Source organism: Eschrichtius robustus, chromosome 4 (assembly GCF_028021215.1).
Source record: "Eschrichtius robustus isolate mEscRob2 chromosome 4, mEscRob2.pri, whole genome shotgun sequence".
NCBI classification, from domain to species: Eukaryota; Metazoa; Chordata; class Mammalia; order Artiodactyla; family Eschrichtiidae; genus Eschrichtius; species Eschrichtius robustus.
The window spans coordinates 85,298,285-85,312,732 of NC_090827.1; the positions used below are offsets into that span (position 1 = coordinate 85,298,285).

General features: G+C 40.4%; 1 protein-coding gene across 5 annotated transcripts in view; it reads right to left on the reverse strand.

The window, feature by feature from the left end:
• GRXCR1 (glutaredoxin and cysteine rich domain containing 1) overlaps window positions 1–14,448 on the reverse strand; it is a 334,368-nt gene that overhangs the window by 204,175 nt on the left and 115,745 nt on the right. Inside the window, exon 5 of one of the 5 annotated variants that reach the window (XR_011073847.1) lies at window positions 1,627–1,709. The exons of the other annotated variants lie outside the window; for them this stretch is intronic. The gene's annotated coding sequence lies outside the window, so the exon portion shown is untranslated. Of the gene's footprint in view, window positions 1–1,626; window positions 1,710–14,448 lie in introns of those variants that run through there. 5 annotated transcript variants of the gene reach the window in all.

The following is a 14,448-nucleotide window of genomic DNA, read 5'->3' on the forward strand; positions in this document are numbered from 1 at the left end:
TTGAATTTGACAGTATTTCGGTTCTTATCACAAGAACGGTTGTCATTTCCTGGCTGAAATACTTATTAAGTTATAAAATTTTCTCCTCAGTCTTTGGCAGAGTTATTTCAATTCTAACCTGGCCACCTGTATTTTACAATATTACTAACGGCATTCTGTAAATATCGCTCAAAGTTTTATATGAAGGTGGCAGAATGCAAATTCTAAAAAGCATATAAACCTGCAAAATATAACTAAGCCGTCAGGAAAAAAAAATGTTGGCAACATATACAGGAAACTCATTTTGCAATCAACCTGGGTCTTATCAAGGTTCTGTTTGGTCTACATATATTGATGAAGGAGGAATCTAAGAGGTGATCGGGTGATTATTTACTAAGTAATCACCCACTGTCCTGTGGTTGAGTACGTGGCTTTAGCTAGAGTTAATAGAAAAGGAACCCCAGCGACTCAATAAGTAAGCCTCTTTTATCTACAGATGATGCGAAAAGAAAATACTGCTTTCACTTATCTAAAGTACCAATCAATCCAACACAAAATAAATACTTGGGCAATTGGTTTCTGTTTGTCTTTAGAACATGAAAACTCCGATTATTCAGTCTTGCCCAGAGAGATGGAAAGAAGACATCTGTGGTTTACAGAAAGAAGCCTGAAAGAGTTTGGTGAACAAAAAGAGGACTGATGTCTCCTCCCTTAGTGCTACAGTGAAAGTTAGAATGAAAGACAAAAAGAAAGGGACAACTGCCCAATTGGCCCCGTGGTTGGTAGCAAAGTGGTCCTACATTACCCTGGTAAATCCATCTCTGTCCAGCATCTGGTGACCAGATCTGTAAACTAAAAATCCTGACTTTTTAAAAACAGCACATACAAGTTTTTCTTTTAACAACAGTGATCTATCAAAGAGAATAAAAATTAACTGTAATTCCCAACAGCAAGAAAAACTATTGCTGATCTGATCCACTTCCTCCCAGGCTTTTTCTATGCACAAACCCTTTTAGAGACAACATGCTACCTTGGTGTACTAGGTAGCCTGCACATTTATGCCACAATTTTAGTTAAAATTTAATGTATTCATTGGATTGTTAAGAGCATGGCTTTTGGAATGAGACAAACCTGGATTAAAATCCAGTAGTTTGGAACAACATACGTTAAAACTCTCCACGGTTTACCTTCCTCAATCATAAAAATGCAGAAAATCATATTTTCTTGGAGCTCAAGATTCAGTGAAGATTTGGTGAAACAATGTACTTAGAGCACTGAATATAAGATAGATCATATATTAAGCCCTAAATTAATAATAGTTTTTTGAAATTTTATATGTGTTTTAAAATTAGCAATGTAAACAACTCGGCTGTTAATTTTCACCAAGTTACTCTTTGGAAACTTGGATTCTGGTACCTCTAGTCAGGAACATTGTCACCCAATGTATACATGGACCAAAGATTGCCGATACACATTTCCTCAGCATTTCCAGGCCCATTAGTTGACAAAAGGAGAAACTCAGTCTCAAACCAATTGCCACTATTAGAAAATAAATTTAAGAACAACCCATCATTTTAAAAACAGATACCAAATAAATACATCTTTATTTACAGATGCCCTACTTACTTACTGTGACCTACAGAGATACGGCATTCACACGGTAGGTAGGGAACTTAGCTTTGAATCTCCCAGGCCAATCACTTAACTTCATTTGATCTCAATTTACTCATCTGTAAAATATTAAGTAAAGCTTAGACCGTCTGGCACTAGGTAATTTATAAGTAAAATCAGCATCATACAGAGCTTTGTGGGATTCATATCCTGAGAAGCACTGATTTAAAGAGTGTCTCAGTACCCCCACGAGACTGAGCACTAGGTTCACAAAGATGGCCTTCCCTATCTCCACGCTGCCATCCACAGCCTGTCTCTCTCAGTTGCTATGCAGATGGCTGCAACAATTCCAGATATCCCCAACAGACGTAATTCAGTGAAGAAGAGGGGCATTTCTTCCCATGAATATCCTTTTTATTAGCAAAGAACACCTTTTCCGGGCTTCCCTGGTGGCGCAGTGGTTGAGAGTCTGCCTGCTAATGCAGGGGACATGGGTTCGAGCCCTGGTCTGGGAAGATCCCACATGCCGTGGAGCAACTGGGCCCGTGAGCCACAACTACTGAGCCTGCGCGTCTGGAGCCTGTGCTCCGCAACAAGAGAGGCCGCGATAGTGAGAGGCCCGCGCACCGCGATGAAGAGTGGCCCCCACTTGCTGCAACTAGAGAAAGCCCTCGCACAGAAACGAAGACCCAACACAGCCAAAAATAAATAAATAAATAAATATTAAACAAAACGAAACAAAACAAAAGAAACACCTTTTCCAGAAGCCCTCACCAGACTTCCCTCAGATCCCACTGGCCGGGATTGAGTTGCATTCCTGTGCCGAAACTGGTCACTGACAAGAGGAAAGAGACCACCAAGAGTGACCCAGACTAATAATGGCTCATCCCTAGGCATACGGGAGAGTGGAAAACTTGAACAAACTGAGGTGGGGGGTGTCTGCCAGAAAAATGAAGTAGGGGATGGGAGAAGGAGGCAAGGAGAAAGGCTGCTATAGGCAACCCACAAAATCTGCCACCAAATTATAATTTCTCAGTAATACCTACCATATGTTAAGCACACACTGTGTACCAGACACTTGCTTTGTGTTGATTATAATTCTCCTAACAATCCACGCCAGTCTGGCTTTTGTCCCTATCACTCCAATGCAAGTGCACTTGTTTTGAGTCGCTGTGAACAAACCTAAAGGGCACGTCTCTATCCTCATTTACCTCTCAGCAGCAATAGATACAAATAACCCCTTCCTAGACATATAACATTGTCTTGTGTTTTTCCGTCTGCAAGCTACTCCTTTTCAAACTCTTCAGCTGATTCTTTCTTTTGAATATGACATCTAAATGTTGGAGTGCCCCAGGTCTCCTAATCTCTGTTCATTCTCTCTCCCTGAGTCATCTCTTCTGGGCCTATGGCTTTAAATATCAACAAAGCTAATGATTCCCAAATTTATATCTCCAGCCCAGAGCTTTGTCCTGAGCTCTAGTTTGCATATTGTACTTCTTATTCTTAGATATCTCTTTGATACCCCTACTTGGAGCCTAAAATACAGCTTAAACTTAACATATGCAAAACGGAACTCTCAGTTTCTTTGCCCAAACCAGTTTCTTCCCAAGTCTTACACCATTTGATTGGTTCTTCCCATCAAACCAAAAACCTAAGATTTATCCCAGACTTCTCTCTTAAACCCCTCTAATTCAATCCATCAGCAAGTTTTGACATTTCTTCCTCTACAATACATCCCCAATCCATCATTTCCATTTCCACTGTTACTTCACTAGTCCTGGCCACCATCATCTCGTACCTAGAATAGCTTCCTAACTGTTCTTCCTGTTACCATTCTTAACATCTATCCCATAGTCCTTTTTTCGTTTTTTGGCTGTGCCGCTTGTGGGATCTTAGTTCCCCAACCAGGGATTGAACCCGGGCCCTCAGCAGTGAAAGCGCCAAGTACTAACCACTGGACCAACAGGGAATTCCCCCATAGTCCATTTTCTACACAGCAGTCAACTTTTTGAAATACAAATCAAACCATGTCATTACATTTCTTAAAAGTTTCCAATGACTTACAATGCCCTTAGAGACTATCCAAATCCTTACTATGGTTGAAATGCATTACGTCGTGATCCGGCCCCTGCCTTCCTCTAGACCCATCTTCTGTCTGTACTTAAAACACTCCACATTCTGACCTACTTTAAGTCCTTTGTACTTCTACTCCCTGTCCATAGAATGCACTTGCCCTGACCCCTCACAAGGCTAGTGCCATTTTGTCATTCAGGTCATCCTCAATCTCACGTCCTCATAGGCACCTTCCCCCATCACCTGGTGTGATGCTGGGCTGCCCCTTCAGCCAAGGCATTCTTACCACATTATCCTGATGTATATCCTACATAACACTTAAGACTATCAGAACTGTTTAATTACATACTGTTTGTCTTCCCCAGCTAGAAGGCAAGCTTCATGAGGACAGGGACCTTGGGTATCTTATTCAACATTGTATCCCAACATTTAGAATAGCGCCTAGCACAGAGTAGCTGCTCAGCAAATTTCTAGAGTGAATAAATGATGCACTAGAAGGTTAATATTTTTATCCCCAATGCACAGATGTTGAAATTGAGAATCAAAGAGGTTTACAAAAATTTGTCAAAGGTCCTCTAGCTTGTTGCAGGAAAATCCACATTTTAACACTCAATGTCATCAAACTTAGCCAGTGTTCCTTCCACTACTTCACTGAGAATTTAAATAACTTGTTTAGAACCAACATTAACATACTTTTCTGACTACGCTATCATTTTCTTAACGTGATAAAAGTTTGAATGTTGCTAAATTGGTAGTAGCAACAACTGATTATAGGAACTGTTAAGAGTTAGGACCTGGAACACTGAGTTTAATAAACTTGTTGAGACAAGAATTCCAGGACTTCAATCAAATGTTATCACCGAGCAAATAGACGTCAAATGGAATGGTATTATATGCTGAGGATCATGTGAAATTTTACAAAAACACTATCAAGGCACTATGAAATTTAAGACTTTTTAAACTGGAAGTCCCAACTTGAGCCCAAATTATTGGAATGTTTTTCTTGTTTATAAATCATATTTTGATTTTATAAAGCATATTCTTTATCTCCTTATGTCTATAAAGCTTCCTTTTATTCCTTCCAAGACAGGGGGGAGGGGAGGGTGGCTGGGTACAAAAGTCTAGTCCATCAAAGCGCGTATTTACTGACCACATTTGCCACAGCTGGGGGCCATGACTGCTCTGAGACCAAAAAGCCTGTTGTAACTTATGATCCTTTCAAGTCTTAAAAAGAAATATCAGTTGAATTCAGCGCAAATCTGAGAGTCCAGAAGCACATCCACTGTTGCCTTCAAGATCAGAAAGAACCTTGGGGAAAACTAAAATTCACTGGCAACGCTGACATATCAGAAGGAAGCTAATAATGTCGGGATGCCCTGCTAGTCAACAGTCCTCTGGGTTTCCTTAAGTTGTTCCAAAACATATTGCTGTCCGTCACTCAGCTGGGCATTAGAGAGCCACATGATCGAACTGGCTCTGCTCCCAGTGACTGATTCAAACGTGGATTTCATGGATAGCAAAATGCTCAGCATGGTGCGAGGCTCTGGTTCCCAATGAAAGGAAGGTCGGCATCGGATTCGCCACAATGCTTCACTCTTCGCCTCCTTGGGTGTCTCCAAACATTTGATGTGGCAGCGCTGAGTTTTCCAAACATTCAGCTTTATAAACATCGTGCATCTCCTTTTGTGTGTCATCAGGTTTTAATACCAAACGAGAAATGCTTTCTCCTGGGACTCGGAGCCATCATGCTCTGAATGGCTGGGATGCAGTATGCAGGGTTGTGGCTGCAGTACTCAGAAACTGCCACGTGGGGGACAAGCAGCTCTGTCACCTGGGCTCTGTGACAGCTTCTGAAAGCAAAGCCCTCTGATCAGATCAATCCCCTTCAGTATTAAAAAACAGATCTGTAAATGGAACCGCAGAGTCTCAGGGGTGTGTGTATCTAGACATATACACATATATATGTATAAATATAAATATGTATTTATACATAGAAGTCTTTTAGCTAACAAGACTTGAGAAACCCCCAATTCCACCTACCCCATAACCTCCAAATACTTCTCTCACTTTGCTTGTTCTCTCTTCTGATCTAGTAATTGGAGTTTCTCGCAGGGAGCTCAAAACAAAGGAAAGGTCTCACCTCTACAAGCCCACAGCTGCATTTACACATGAACAGAGTCTGGGATATCTCAAAAGTTCAGATCCTTCAGGAGATTAGGTCAGAAAAGGTATTAGTGAAATGTACTTCTGTGTACTTAACATTTGAGCCACACAATTGTTGTTTTTTCACGTTCATGTTGAAGCAATGTTTTTTTCTTTTTCTTAGTCTTTCTTTTTTGTTGCTGTTAACGTGAAAAGGGAAGTGCCAAGCACGTCCAGATAAATTGCACGGTTCGCTCCCATCTCTCCACTCTCTCTGGGTCCCTGCCTACCTCTTTACTCACCTTGACCTGAGAACCTTTATTCTTTTTTTTTTTTTATGTTTTTTTTTTTTTAAAGGTTTGCATTTTTTTTTTTTAATTTATTTATTTATGGCTGTGTTGGGTCTTCGTTTCTGTGCGAGGGCTTTCTCTAGTTGTGGCAAGCGGGGGCCACTCTTCATCGCGGTGCGCGGGCCTCTCACTATCGCGGCCTCTCTTGTTGCGGAGCACGGGCTCCAGACGCGCAGGCTCAGTAATTATGGCTCACGGGCCCAGTTGTTCCGCGGCATGTGGGATCTTCCCAGACCAGGGCTCGAACCCGTGTCCCCTGCATTGGCAGGCAGACTCTCAACCACTGCACCACCAGGGAAGCCCAGAACCTTTATTCTTGCTGAAAGAGGCAGCTGAGGTAGAAATGCTAATTTATCTGTGCGTCATCACTCTGAAAACTAAAAAAGGAACCAAATTATCCAGAACGTTATAACATAAAAAGGAACCACTATAAATTTACTTGTCCAGATAAAACTTTGCACTACTTTTTTTCACTCTTTACCTCTTTTCACCCATCTTCAAAAAATGGCCATGGGTTACAGTTTGTGATAACAGGTCTTGGATGTCAGGCAGGCACCCTTAAACTATGATCACAACCATATATATTTACACACACACAGGTCATTCATTCAAATCTTAAGAAGAAAACCAGATAAGCAATGAGGATTTATTGTATAACACAGGGAACAATATTCAGTATCTCATAACAACCTATAATGGAAAATAATCTGAATATATATGTATATATATGTATATGTATAAGTGAATCACTTTGCTGTACACCTGAAACTAACACGGTATTGTAAATCAATTATACTTCAATAATAAAAAAGAAGAAAACCAAAAGTCAAGATAAATCAGGCCCTGATTGGTACCATGTTCAAATATCAGTGTCGTGGGCTTGTTAGGACAGACTCATCAAAACAAAAAGAGTGGGGTCAAGCAAGCCAATGGCATTTTCTTCTATACCAACCAATCATAGGGATGCTGTGAACAGTCTCTGTATGGCTGTAAGGAGCGTTCACAGCTGGTCTGGCACGCACAGCCTAGAGCCCAGAGCAGGAAACACATTTGCTCTTGGTCCAAAAAAGGATGCTTGAAGAAAGAAGCCAGTTCAAGAACTTGGTAGCTCTTTCCACTCCAAGGTCAGTCTTTCCTGTCTGAGCCAAGACCAGCGCCCCTATTAGTCTATGAGATTTCCTTAAAAATATATAAATAAATTTAATAAATAAATAAAAATAAAAGAGAAGACAAAAACACCGCTTCAGGATAGGGTCAAGTGTAGGGAACAATGGAGCATTTCATTATGAGAGGTAATCTTCATTCAAGTCAAGCTGGGCCTGAAACTTTATGGTAATAGCCAAGAGCTCACTGATTTAGATAATTCTTTGGTAGGTTAATTGGTTTGATTCCTTTTTCTGCTTCTGTTAGGGGCTTAGGCTCAGGAGTAAGTGGTTTAACATGAGTTCTAGAGTGAGTTCTCTTACATTCTAAGCTCTACCACTTGAACATATTACTTAACCTGTCTAATCCTGTTTTCTCATCTCTCAAGTGGGAATACTAACAGGATTTACTCCACATATTTGCTGGGAGAATTCATAAAATAATCCATGTGAGAAGTCTGGCACACAACAAGCCCTCGATAAATGTCAGCCATCATCCTTCATCATCATCGTCATCATCAATAATATTCTCATTCTCTCTGTTACAATGAGGAAACTAACTTTCTCCCTGGTAAAGGCCAATAGTGGCCTGCATACCAGAGGGCTTTGGTGAATCTGTCAGTATTGATACCTTTCTCTCCTTTACCTTCCACCTCTCTCCTTCTTTAATGGATTTTCCAGCAGCATTTAATCATGTTTACTATTGTGCCTTCTTTTACAAAGGCCCACCTGATTTCACATCTTCTAGTTAATGGCTTTTCCCTCTGTGCTTGAAAAAAATCGTGAAAGTTATCTGCATGTGTGGTCCAACTTCCAACTTCCATTCTCATTGCAACCCACTCGATTATGGCTTCAGCCCCTACAAGTACCTTCATTTATGACAACACCAATGGACACTTTTCAAACCTCATATAACTAGAACTATTAACCTCGTATAACTAGAACTATTCAATATAGTTTACTACCCACGTCTCGAAACATGCTGGGTTTTTTTCCCCTTTCTGTAACGTGGTCCCCTATTCTTTGTAAGTATTACATTTCCTCTCTGTTCAGAACCCAGCCTCTTTGGTTCTCATTTGCATCTCCCCATCAGTGATCACATCCAGCCCCACTGCTCTTCATATCTCCAGCCAAAATCTCTCCTCTTGACGTCCCTTGAAGTCTTCCAAGCACCTAGATTTACCATGCCTAAAATGAACTGCTGATGTTTATATACACACCCCAAATATTCTCCTCCTCAAGTCATTGCAGTTCCATAAGCTACACATCCATCTACTTGCTTGTTCAAAAGAATGCCATTCATGAACTTCTCATCCCTTACCTAATCCATTGTCCTTTCCTATGAATTGTCCCTCTAAAATACTGGTTCTCAATCAGGGAGATTTTGTCCTCCAAGGGATATTTGGCAAAGGGATACCTGCTTTGTCTGTAGACATTTTTGGTTTTCACAATGGGGGTGGAGGGAGGGTGGGGATCGGACAGTGCTACTGGCAGATGAATAGGCCAGGGATACTGCTAAATATCCTACAATGAACAAGAAGCTCCAACAAAGAATCACGTAGCTCAAAATGTCAATAGGGTTAAGGTTTAAAACTCTGCCCTTAATTATGTCATGAATGTGTCCAACTCTCTCAGTCTCTATTGCCAGTACCTTGGTCCAATGCATGACCCTCTCTGGCTTTCTTCCTTCCGTGATCTCCTAAATAGTTTCCCACCTCATTCACTCTGGCCCCCTACCCCCTCAATCTTTTCTCGGAAAAGATTACTTTTCAGACTAATCTTTATAAAATATAAATCTGAACCTGTCAGAACCCTACCACCACCACAACACCCTTCAATGGTTTCTCCGCTGCACCTAGAATAACAGCCCAACTTCTAATCAAGTCCTGGGTCCTTGCCCACCTTTCCAACTTCACCAAGCACATCACTCTCCCATCACTCAATCTGCCTGAAGCAAACCATGCTTCTTTCTCTTCCTTAACACACCAGGCCCTCTGCTTCCTCAGGACGTTTGCCTACACTTTTCTTCCTCTCACTCTTTGCCTGTCCAAGCCCTACTCAATGTTCTCATGCTCATATAAACATCACTTCACATTAAGCCTCTCCTCTAAAGCTCCATGATTCTCTGATGGCACTCCTTCTTTCCATTCATGATGCTTGGAACAACTTATATTTTTTTGCACTTTTTTAAACTTTTTATCTTATATTGGAGTATAGCCGATTAACAATATTATGATAGTTTCAGGTGCACAGCAATGTGACTCAGCCATACATATACATGTATCCATTCTCCCCCAAATTCCCCTCCTATCCAGGCTGCTATAATTGTATTTTTGTGTGTTCATTATTTAGTGTCTGTCTTCCTGTATAGACTATAAGTGCTTTAAGGTCAAGGAACAAAAGAATGAGAGGAACTGTAAAAACTCTGGGATCCTGGGACATGTGGTCTGAGCAGTTTAGACACAAGGATAGAGGGATTAAAGCAATCTTCATTTTTTTCCTTCACACTTCTGTTTAGGTCTCATGCTATTTTCAGTGAGTTCGTAAGCTTTATCATGGGAGAACAGCACATCTCCCAGTGACTTCTGACAGTGGAAGTTCATATGGAATATATCTAACCTCACCCACATCTTTCCACCTCTAATTGAAGTATCCTCAACTCCTCTCTCCTACCACAGTGATGGGCATCTTTAAAGCAGTAGTGTGATGGCTTGTACAAACACTCAAAAACTATTTCTCCCCCTCCTCATTCTCAGCTTGTCCCATATTTCATTGAGAATGAAATTCCATTCGTTTTCCAACAAATCTACCTGCTACCTGCATCTCTACCTACCCTGCCTTCTCTATTGTTACAGTGAACAAACTCTTCCTGCCAATACCAAGGCCAGCTCTTCTGAATCCCATTCCTGATTGCCTTCTCAAAGACCCTGGTAACCATGACCTCTTTCTGCTTGATCATTCTCAAACATGCTCTGCTATTCCCTTCCTTTAAAAGGAAAACACACGGGCGTGCGCGCACAAGCACACACAAGAAACCCTCACCTAAATGTATGTTCCATTTGCAGCAAACTCATGAGATTTCTCTACAGTTGCTAACACCTCTTTCTCACCTTTCATTCTCTCCTCCACTTACTATTATCAAAGTCAATAACATTCTCCATCTTACCAAACCCAATGGACTTCTGGGTCATCACTTGTATGAATTCTCAGGAGTATTTGGCATAGTTGCCTATTCTCTTATTCTTAAAGCACTTTCCTCTCTTAGGGCCTGGATCATAACATTCTTCTTGTTCTCTTTTACCTCACTGGATGCTCCTTCTCAGTTTATTCTGCAAGATCCTCTTTTTCTACTCAACTTTTAAATATTGGAGTTCCCAAGGCAGGGTTTGGTACCCAGGCTGTCCTCTCCAGCCTATCTGCAGTCTCTCCATAGGTTATATCATTTATTCAGATGGCTTTAAATACCACATATATGCTCTCAACTCAGTGGAGTCCAGACTTATATATCCAACTGCTTTCTTGACAACACCATCAGAATGTTTACTTTGTATCTCAGAACAAAACTCTTTTACAGATGTAGAAAATAAACATACAGTTACGGGGGGGGGGCAGATAAACTGGAAGTTTGGGACTGACATATACACACTACTACATATAAAATAGATAACTAATAAGGACCTACTGTATAGCACAAGGAACTCTACTCAATACTCTGTAATGACTTATATGGGAAAAGAATCTGAAAAAGAGTGGATATATGTATATGTATAACTGACTCACTTTGCTGTACACCCGAAACTAACACAACATTGTAAATCAACTATACCCCAATAAAAATTTTTTAAAAAAACCAAAACCCTGGCTCTCTCTACCCCAAATGTGTTCTTCCTCCAATCTTCCCACCTCAGTAAATGGTTCCACCATTCACCTAACCGCTCATTCCAAAACCTAGAAGCTATCTTTTATTCCTTTCTTTCACTCATGTCCCATATCCAATCCAACAGCAGCCCTGTCAAACTACCCCTTCAAAATATACCCCAAATGTGTCCATTTTTTACCATCTTCATTGCTGCCACCTTAGTCCAAGCCAATATTATCTCCCATCTGGACCATAAAATAATTTCCTCTCCACAACCCATTCTGTACCATTTTGTACACAGCAGAGTTCTGTTTGTTTTTTTACTTGAATTTGATCCTGCCATTTTCCTGATTAAAATAAGTGAAAGTGTTGGTGTAATGGTGAGCAGTGGTCATAGTCTGAATACATTTTAAAGGCATAGATGGCAGGACTGCTATTGTATGGGAAGTGCTTCCCGTTACCCTTAGAATAATATCCAAGCTCTTGGTCAGGGTTCGAAATCCCTGAATGAACTGGCTTCTATCCACCTCTTCAATCTTATTCCATACTGCTCTCTCCCTCCATCTCCCAGTTCAATCCACACTGACCCTAGTTCTCTTCATGAAAATGCAAGCCTCTGAGCCTCTGTACTTGCTCCTCTTTCCGCCTGGGAAGCTCTGTCTCCAAATCTTTGCATATCACTCTGGCGTTGGCTCAGATGTCATTTTGCATAAGCCTTTCCTTTACCACCCAAGCAGAAGTAGGTCCCCAGTCAGTGACATCTCACACTGTTAGTATGTTTATAGAACTTATTTTTGCTGCATACTTTGTTAATTTTTGTCTCCTTGTTAATAATGGGGGAAGAACTTGACTTAACTTGTTCCCTGCAGTATCTTCCTTGAGTGTAGAAAAGTGCCTGACACCTAGAAGATGCTCAATAAACATGTGTTGTGCTATTAAGTTAGTAAGCTTGAGAGAACATTTTAACGTCACCTTTGTTGAGGATCCAGGTTAGCTGTTCTTCTTGTCAGCTGCTGAGGGTATTCACTGGTGAGAATAAGTCATTTAATGACTGAATTTCACATTAATTGCAGGCAGAAGTGATGTCCATTTGTAGCTGAGACTTTGCTAAACTTAATCTCAACTGCCTCAGATGGACAGATTCCCCTGCGCAGTGATGAACAGAACCATAAAGCACCCAAAATAGGAAATGGAGTCCTTGATGTCAAAAGTAATGGTGATTATATGAGAGATAAAACTCTAATATCTATACCTGAAAGAGATTAGGCCAATGTGAAATGCAACTGCATTATACTACTTGCTTTACACTTCCATACATACCCCAACCAAGGTCTAAGACCCTCTGTGAAATAATGTGTTGGTTTCATCTGATAACTGCCAGTGGCTATGATGACCAATATTTTACGTATACCCACCACGTCTAAACCAAATAGAACAGAATGAAAGAAACTCAGAAGGATGTTTTAATTTAATTTAGTGACTGATTAGAGTCTACTTATATAAGTAATATAATTAAGGGTAGCTTCGTGGCTACATTTCAGCTGAGTGAAGAATTTAGTAAGCTCTTCTCTAGGATTGGCAATAAATTTAAAATGTCAGCTTTTCTTTGGCTGAAATGCGTTGAGGGAGCCATGAGCAATCCAAAGTACTTTGTGTTCTCCGTCAAGTGAAAGGACAAGTATGTACTGCTTCCTGTAGCACAATTTCTCAAATGCCAATGTGAAAAATATCTTTTTTAAAATTTCATTTGAAATTAGTTAATAACAAGGCTCCCAGTCAAAGTCCAGCAGAGCAATCTCCTGAGACTGTGTCCTTTGTCACAGCATTGAGAATGTGCCAAAGATGGAAAGTTCTTCTCTGAGTCTAAATGCTCCCAGGGCATGTCAGGACTACTAAGTCAAATCAGCACATTACCAAAGTGAAAGTACAATCATGGTGTCCTAGTCCAGAACAGATGGCAAAGAGCATGGGCTATTGGGTTCCTCTACACAGTCTGACAGCAATATAGAAGTATAGGTTACAGGAACTAATGCACACACAAAATGCATAGGCTCATGAAACCCTGGGGACAAAATGCTTTTTCTTACTGGGTGGGTGTGAGAGGTAGAAAACTGCAGCCTGGGGCCAATGAGAGCCCAAACCAGTCGTAAGAGAAGAAACCCTTCCAGGCCAGTTCTCGCATCTCTCCACATTAGTCTGGAATGATCAAAGCCTGGCCTTCCACTATAGAAATCAGCAACACGAGTTCCAGTCGCCCTGGTGAAAGCATTGCAAAATCTCTGCTGGGTGAAGAGTAGATGAAAATATGTGAGCTACCTGGACGAACTGGAAAACCTACTCCTCCAACCCCTCTTCCCTCAAACTCCTAAACTGCTAGCTTCCAACCTAAAAAGATACCATGTTTTTCCAAAGCTAGTTCTTCTCTTTGTTGTTTTTTAATAATTTTTATTGTATTTATTTTTTTAGATGTAATATTTTTATTGAAATATATTTGACATACAACATTGTGTAAATTTAAGGTGTACAGCACAATAATTTGACACATTTATATATTGTAACGTGATTGCCATTGTAGCAATAATTAGCTATACTATAACATGACACTTCTATAACATGACATAATTATCATTTCCTTTTAGTGGCTGGAATAATTAAGATCTAGTCTCTTAGTAAGTTTGATGATTATAATCCAACACTGTTGGTTATATTCACTGTACTGTGCATTAGATCTCTAGATTTACTACTCATAGGTCTGTACCCTGTTTAAGGGTTGTTTATGTTGTTTAAACATCTGTCCTATCCCCCCATCCCCATCTCCTGGTAACCACCATTTTACTTATCTCATTTAGCATAATGACTCTTAATTTAAAGGTGAAACTCTGAGTTGCTTGGTGAAGTGATAGCAAATGGGAGTGATACCAGCAGTAGTTTTTCATACCTGGAGATCACATCCTCCCCTCTCCTTAAACTCACCAAGATGATCACGGATCAGGGCCTAGTCTTTGACCCTTCCCCATACACATTACAAAACCCAAAGTTAGTAGAAGGAAAGAAATCATAAAGATCAGAGCAGAAATAAATGAAATAAAGACTAAGAAAACAATAGGAAAGATCAATGAAATTAAAGGCTGGTTCTCTGAAAAGATAAAATGGATAAATCTTTAGCTAGACTCATCAAGAAAAAAGGGAGAGGGCCCGAATGAATAAAATCAGAAATGAAAAAGGAGAAGTTACAACTGACACCACAGAAATACAAGGAACACAAGAGACTACTACCAGCAACTATATGCCA